The sequence below is a fragment of the Schistocerca cancellata genome, chromosome 4 (genome assembly GCF_023864275.1).
Source record: "Schistocerca cancellata isolate TAMUIC-IGC-003103 chromosome 4, iqSchCanc2.1, whole genome shotgun sequence".
Lineage (NCBI taxonomy): Eukaryota > Metazoa > Arthropoda > Insecta > Orthoptera > Acrididae > Schistocerca > Schistocerca cancellata.
The window spans coordinates 450,547,479-450,556,288 of NC_064629.1; positions in this window are offsets into that span (position 1 = coordinate 450,547,479).

Here is an 8,810-nt window from a genome sequence, read left to right on the forward strand (position 1 = left end):
CGTCCAATTTGAAGTCATTGCTCTATCTTAGCAACATGTACGGTAGTGGATCACATTTTTTCAGTAGAAACCGCTAAATATACTGTAGTAGTCAATGTACGACCAGCAGGGTGATGGTCCCGAAATCGCAGCAGCCAGAAAGCTGGCCAGTCGTTCCCTATACAGATTATCCAGTGAACCCCTCGTTGGTCCTGGTCCGTCCCCAGGCCCGTACAGTCCTTAAGTGACTGTAAGGTTTATTGAGGACGGAACAGTTAAGCCCCCCCACCTCGGCAAGGTCTGGGGTTCATAGGGGGGGACCAGTAAGCCGCCTAGAATCCTAGTGCCCACGTCCCTACCTTATGCTCAAGGCATGTGTAGAGACGTTTGCTCTTTGGACTGTTAGCAGTTTACTGGCGACCAAATGCCAAACTATAAGCATTGTTTATAAATACATACTGAAGACACCAGCAACTCACTGGTTACCAAATAACAGAATCTGCAAACAGAAACTGGGTCAAGAATAGGTGTTTCGTATCTTTGGGCCGCAGTGTGTGTCTTTCCGTGCCTCTCAGTCTGATAATAGAAGAACGGTCAAGCAAGAAGACATCTACAATACAGTATTTATACTAGAAGGGAATTGTTCTCTGAGGCCGATGAATCACAAATGAAAACAATATCGAGATGTGAAGTGCAAAATGGAACTACAGCACCTAAAATGAGGAAGTCATTAGGCATTTGGTCTTTTGTTTTCATGCGCATATATATAAATTTCTCTTGAAGAAATGGTTTAGAGTCGGTAGTCTAAATGAGGGTTACTAAGAAGCATCTTCTAAAAATGTTAAATGCTATTAAATTTTTGTTTGCAGCCCATGAAACGTAAAGCAGGAAAGGTTGTGAATGGCGACGCCACAACAAACATATTAAGAAGCCATAGCTGTTCAAAAAGTTAGGTGGTAAGAAATTCGTGGCGAAAGTCCACGAAAGAAAATTTCATGAACACATGGAAGCTTATGGGGGCGAATGTCATGAACACATCAATGGATAGATTACTAAGATTTAGATGACAGTAATAATAATTCCATGTGGCTCAACGCCCTAGTGAAAGTCTATCAATCGACATGTACGTCCCTAACATATACCCCAGCAGTCCCACCGGGGAATGGAACCCAAAGGTTGAAGTGGATCCGAACCACGTGTTTCTCTTGACGAATCTTCAGATCATTGAGAGACGAAGGCTGCGTTAAAGGCGGACGGGAACATTCGACGGGGATTCGAGCGTCGATGCCCCGAAGGATAGATTGCTAAGATTTAGATGATAAAGAAGTTTTATGGTAAGACATTGCTGGATATGGAAGCCGAAATATGATTTTGTCAAAGCGTAAAAACTAGTGGGCTGCGAATGCCACAGCCTATAAGAAAGGTTAGGTGATATGACAATGGTGGCCAGAACCCACGAAATAAGAGAGTAAGTCACATGCGTCACCCTAAGCTAGGTCCATTGCGCAACAAGACTGGCAAATTGTCTGAAGAGAATACATGTTCCGGATTTACTGCAGACAAAGTTCTGTTGCGGTACGGATAACAGCTGTATAATGGGGGAGAGAGGGCGGGGAATGATGTATGGAATGGCGGCGCAAGCTGAAGTACACCGGATAGTAGGATTAATGTGAGCAGAATGTCTAAATTGCACGGATTCGCCATGAACTTCTGGAGGTATGTAGATCAAATGCAATAGCGCGTCCAGCCGTAGAGAAATGGTGCCAACAATGCAACGAAAGTCGCAGTGACCTGGGTTATGCTGATCGGAAGGAAGATCATCTACATCGACAATAGACGACTATGTCCAGCCATCGTGGAAGAACATCTGGGGGAAAGGCGCTTTCCAGCTCTCTGAAAAAAGAAATATCATTTTATTTGAGGCTAAGTGCATTAAAGCAGTAAAATTCAGTTATCTGTTCTTTTTTCTTTTGAAAGTAATGTTCTTTTAAATAGCACTTCTGTTCTTTTAAATAGCACTTCTGTTCTTTCTTTTTTCTTTAATGCACGAGCCTAGAAAATGTTCGTGCACTTTCTGTTCTTAAAGGGCGGCGGACTAGAATTTTTGTTCTGCCGCCATATTTACTGGTCTTCATTTTTTCCATTATCCAAGAGTCATTTGTTTTTCATGATTTAAACATATTTAAAATTATTTCAAATTTTTGTTCTTATTAATGAATCTATTTTTTAAATGACGTGTTTTCTCACAAGACTCTTGGGCTCTGCAACAGGAAATTATCACACTCAGCATAGCAGCTGAATAGATCCTAAAGTGGCATGCATTTCTTACAAATATACTGTCATTTATGTCAATGTCTCTGGGGATTCGGCGGTCAGGTAATAAGTTCATCCAGCATATTACGATGAATCAAAATCATCTTTTATTCCGATTTGGAATTTATATAAAAAACTCTTTCTGTTGCATTCTTAAACTGGCTTCCTGCGGAAATATTCTTTGCTAGTCGTAGCCTAAATGGAGGAAAAGTTTTATTTCTTCTGCTGTGTCTTCCAGGTTTTTCTTATTGACTTCTTTTCTTCATGCCTCCATTCTTCTACCTGCTCATTAGTCTATCTTTCTTCAGTTATTCTTACAAAGCAGTCTCGTATGCCACTGGCTGTGATATAAGAATAGTTTTCTTTGTAAAACAGATCTCTGTTATAAAATCTAAGATGAAGCAACATCGCAAAACGCTCGTCTACTTTATGGCACTACCGTCAGTAAAAGTACTTGTTTCTGAAAACCTAAGCCACCGTAGCAGCCGCTATGAGCCTCTACGATAATTTTTATGGTCGCGAGATAGAGAAGATACATGAAATCGTAATTTCTTAAACACGGAAGACAATATGGCAAAATTACTAGCAACACAAATAACAACAAGAAATAGAATTTCTCTAATAAAGTCTGTGAAACGTGGAGGTTATAATAAATCCTGCTTCCGAATGTTCTGGATCAGTTTAGAGTTGAATAGAAACTGTAAGTAGCAAAAAATTATCATTGTCTTCTCAATTTTCCAGCTTCCTCATATGTTTCAGTTGTTTTGCAGAGCTTGTAAAACTTTTAGATGTTATATTAATGTTTTCTGGTGGCTTAAAACGATGCCTTAAGTTTGTAAATGTAGGATCGAAGATTGTTTTTCCTTGCTAAAACATATATAATTTCGGCCGTATGTCTAAGCTTGAAAAATAAATACTGCGATCCTTTTCTTTAACGCTTTGATAATCTATAATGAATTCTCTTCTTCTTTAGTGAAATTATCCTTCTTTTTCCATTGCACAGTATCACCAGTGTCACATTTTTTGATGATAGAAGTTTTTCACCGTCAGTCACGTGTAAAGTTAATGGAATAATCGTTGGTCTTCATCGTCATCTCTTTTTTCACTTTGCAGTAAATCTTATTTGCGGCGTTATTTCTAATTTCTGGGTTTTAGGAAGTCTGGTGTATTGTACCGTTTGATGTCTTGTGCATTTGAAGTTTCTCTCGTCATTGGCCTCTCCTTCATTGGTGTCAGACATTTGGTAGTTTCATACAGTCTTCGAGATTCTTTGTGCCCAAATTTTATAACTGATCACTAGGTCAACTTTTAAAGAAGCATTCTAACGGATGTATAAACTGAGCTTTACTTGCTCGGAATTAATGTGAGCTAACAACTATACTGTACTCTTCCCATTCATATATTTTTATTTATCGTTTCCTATTGCTAATATTAAAAGAAAATGCTTCATGTTGTCTACATGTACCATTTACCACAATTTGTTGAAATATGTGTTATGACAGTAAATTAACTTGAATGCAAAACCTATTCTGCACTAAATTCATATTTTGAGTCAACTCATTCGTCTGAAAATATCTGTTTTCTTTCAGTTTCTCTTCATTTCTCACATTCGTTACTTTTGAAGTAATGAAGCTTTTTAGTAGTTCACTTCTTGCATTGCCTTTTTTCTCTTCTGCCCACCATACAATTACGGAAAAAATCGCAATACCAAAAAATAATTGCCCGCATCTCGTGGTCGTGCGGCAGCGTTCTCGCTTCCCACGCCCGGGTTCCCGGGTTCGATTCCCGGCGGGGTCAGGGATTTTCTCTGCCTCGTGATGGCTGGGTGTTGTGTGCTGTCCTTAGGTTAGTTAGGTTTAAGTAGTTCTAAGTTCTAGGGGACTTATGACCACCGCAGTTGAGTCCCATAGTGTTCAGAGCCATTTGAACCATTTTTGAACCAAAAAATAATTAATGTGCTGTACTGACCTTTCGGCAATACATTTGTAAATTATTTAAGTGATTAACATTGCAAGATCACAGGCGAGATAAGCCATCACACACATCCATGCCCGAATCAAGATTCAAACCAGCGATCGTAACGGTCGCGCGGTTCCAGACTGAAGCGCCTAGAACCACACGGCCTCAGCGACCGGCCGGCAGGATTCGAACCTGCGACCGTAGCAGCAGCGCGGTTCCGGACTGAAGCGCCTAGAACCGCTCGGCCACACCGCAGTCGTCCTCTCGGTAGTGTCACATGGCAGTCCCGGGCCCGGTAATCTTGCAACCGTAAATTCTCGTGACAACCGCTGCCAGGAATCATGTACAGTCGTTACATTCCTGTCAAGTCTTTCTGCAGCACTATGGGACTAAACATCTGACGTCATCAGTCCCCTAGACTTAGAACTACTTAAACCTAACTAACCTAAGGACATCACGCACATACACGCCCGAGGCAGGATTCGAACCTGCGACCGTAGCGGTCGCGTGGTTCCAGACTGAAGCGCCTAGAACCGCTCGGCCACAGCGGCCGGCCGGCAGGATTCGAACCTCCGACCGTAGCAGCAGCGCGGTTCCCGACTGAAGCGCCTAGAACCGCTCGGTCACAACGGCCGGCTGCGTTCAAACTCAGAGAGGTGTCGATAGCGGCGTCTTTGTTGCTTTAAAGGCATTCCTGACTAACATCAACTCACCGCGACCAGTCCCAAAGGCAAAGAACGGTAGCGACCGTTGCAGCGCGTATTTAAAGCAGACCGGATTTGCACCATGGAAGTGGCTCTGCCAGCGCCACAGTAATGCGACTGGTTCGAAATCTGAACTGTCTACATCATTAAGATGTAGAGTCAAGCCTAACCAAGTTTCGTTTATGTCGCACAACTTCTTTTTGGTGTTGCGATTTTTTTCCAATCACTGTGTTACGATTTGAATGAATTAATTCTTCTACCACAACATTTCTACTTTCGCTGTCAATTTATTCTACGCTTGCATTTTCTTAAATGTGTTTTACTGCAAACTTTCTGTCTAGTAGTGAATTTCCCTAGCATTTATGATTTATTTCCCATAGTCGAAAGGCGTTGCACCGTTATTTAATAAAATGAATGGCGACTTTATAATTTTGAAGGTCCTGCTTCGCCCGAAAGCCCATGTCAACGTCTGATTTCAATTAACTCTGTGATACTAATTTCTCTTCGCAGACAGCTATATATTTTAAACATGATTAAAATATTTTTCATCATGGAGCATGATATTAAAATGTCTGAACCTTTTTTCTGTTAATATGTAATTCTTTTTATTAACTATTTTCAAAGACTGTGATTTGTATGAAAAATTCCTAAGAGATATGGCAGTTGAATTGATATAGTACATTGTTTCTCTCCGTCACAAGATGGATTTTATCAAAATACTGCCCATGAGAGTAAATTCTTTTCACATATAATTGTGCAGCCTTCAGTCAATTTAATGCTCTGTTGATGAGAAACTGCGTGTCCCATTTTCACAACTACAGGTGTTTTTATGTTTTGTAGCAGGTTTCCATCTTCTTTAGCTTTCGCATCCAGACGTCTTCTGCCTTATGAAGGTGTGAGACCCGCTCAAGACGAAATGCGTTAACATTTATTGTTATCGTTGCAAGATTCAATACAATTTAGTTACATCCGGTAATTTTGTTGTTAAATGGAACCTTTCGGTCCATGCAGCTATTTTTTCTTGATGTCGAAGGCTCAATTTGTAAGCCAACGGGATAGTTTGGAGAATTATTCGTTATAAATGTATCCTCTTTATTGGTTAACCTGAGTTGTTAGGTTGCCTTAGACTTTTATAGTTGCAGTTTACATCTTTTACATTTTTGCCGTAGATTGACTTGCATTACGGCGAATACGATGGATATTCTTCTTTCTTGTGAGTCTCAAATTTAGCATCTCCCATTTCCTCTTAGCCTTTTAAGTAGGCCTAAATGAATCCCAATGAGTGATGATCTTCAGCTGGCGGAAATCATATCCTTTTTTGTACTCCGATATCACAAAGCGGTAAAATTCTGGCCTTGTGCCTGCCAAACGTGTACCTTCTTGTTTCAGGATATGGATCCTTTCCCCTACATTATTTAGTTCTCTAATTTACAATTTCTGCCATAATCTGGTTGCTGAAGTACTATGCATACGCCAGTTATAATATTTTTCTTAGATTAATGTCAATTATAAATTTCGGAATATAGGCCCTATTACTCTATTACGTAACCGCCGGATCTGTTAATACATTTTCGTAAATGCTTTCATCACTCACCTCTTGCAACAGTTATTTTAAGCGATCTTCCTCCACTGGAAAATACTTACTATTAATTGTGGGTATCCAAAATAATGGCACTCCCGAAACGGACGAGCGATTACACTTTATATCGCGTACCTGTAACGAAGTGAACGGTGCACTTATTTTACTTTGGATAAGATGCGCCATTATCATCAATACTATATGCGTTAATTTTATTTTGCAAATTTTGAAAATCTTGATGTCGGGTGTAAGAGTAGAAGCAGAAATTACATACAGCACCACATGTAGAACGAAGATGCAATCACTCCGGTATTAAAGGTCTCAAAATCAGCATGAAATGTTAACTAGTGGGATTGTCTATAGCATAATCGCCGAATTAGTGATTGTTTGTGAATCATCCACTTATTGCCTTCCCGTCCCCGCATGATAAATGTTTATTGTTGTTGTCGTGATCTTCAATCCAAAGACTGGTTTGATGCAGCTCTCCATGCTGTTCTATCCTGTGCAAGCCTCTTCATTTCCGAGTACCTATTGCAACCTCCATCCTTCTGAATCTGTTTCCGTATTCATCTCTTGGTCTTCCTTTACGATTTTTACCCCCCACACTTTCCTCCAGTACTAAACTGGTGATCCCTTGATGACTCAGAACGTGTTCTACCAACCGATTCCTTCTTTTAGTCAGGTTGTACCACAAATTTCTCTTCTTCCCTATTCTTCTCATTAGTTACGTGATCTTCAGTATTATTCTATAGTACCACATTTCAAAAGCTTCTGTTCTCTTCTTGTCTAAACTGTTTATCGGCCATGTTTCACTTCCATACATGGCTACACTCCATACAAATACTTTCAGGAAGGACTTCCTGATACCTAAATCTATACTCGAGGTTAAAAAGTTTTTCTTCTTCAGATAAGCTTTTTTTACCATTGCTAGTATACATTTTATATCCTCTCTACTTCGACCATCATCAGTTATTTTGCTTCCCAAATAGCAAAACTCATCTACTACCGTAAGTGTTCATTTCCCAATTTAATTCCCTCAACATGAACTGATTTAATTCGACTACATTCCATTAGCCTCGTCTTTCTTTTGTTGATGTTCATCTTATATCCTATTTTCAAGACACTGTCCATTCTGTTCAACTGCTATTCCATGTCCTATGCTGTCTCTGAAAGAATCACAATGTCATCGGCAAACCTCAAAGTTTTTATTTCTTCTCCCTGGACTTTAATTCCTACTCTAAATATTCCTTTTGTTTCCCTTACTGCTTGCTTAGTACACAGATTGAACAACATTAGGGATAGGCTACAACCCTCTCTCACTCCATTCTCAACCACTGCTTCCCTTTCGTGCCCCTCGACTCTCATAACTGCCATATGGTTTCTGTATAAATTGTAAATAGCCTTTCACTCCCTGTATTTTACCAATTTCACCTTTATAATTTGAAAGAGAATCAATATTGTTAAATCTTTATCTAAGTCTATAAACGCTATAAACGTAGGTTTGCCTTTCCTTAATCTATGAGAAATCGTAGGGTCAGTACCGCTTCGCGTGTTCCTACATTTCCCCGGAATCCAAACTGATCTTCCCCGAGGTCAGCTTCTACCAGTTTTTCAATTCTTCTGTAAAGGATTCGTGTTAGAATTTTGCAACCGTGGCTTATTAAACTATACGGTAATTTGCATACCTGTCAACACCTGCTTTCTTTGGAATTGGAATTATTATATTCTTCTTTAAGTCTGAGGGTATTTCACCTGTCTCATACATTTTGCTCACCAGATGGAAGACTTTTGACATGACTGGCTTTCCCATGGAAATGTTTCTTATAGATGTGTATTATGCAGTTCACTGCCTTCTCATGCATATCTTTTTATGTCTACAGTTACTCAGTCTCATTTAAAGGTCCTCTGACTTCAATATAATTAATACAAACATATGAGAAATAATGATAAGATAAATGAGGTTCATCAACATACTTCGATACTTATTCGTTTAGCGTGAATATGAGCTCTCCATAGTCTTGTTTATCCTACGCTTTTAGCTCAGTGGGAGATAAAAAGACTTTACTTTCTACTGGCGTGATTCTGTTTCCGAAAATTCATATCTTAAGAGTCCGTGAGCTACGTGAATGTGCCATCGGTAGTCAACTTAGTTATGTTACCCTGCCTTATTTAAAGGGGGGAGGTGTCCAATACGACAACTGCCTGAAAAATATCTCAGCTATTTTTCTCTGTGTTTTCGTGCTTTAAATGTTTGTGTGTTGTGTTTCTACGGCGGA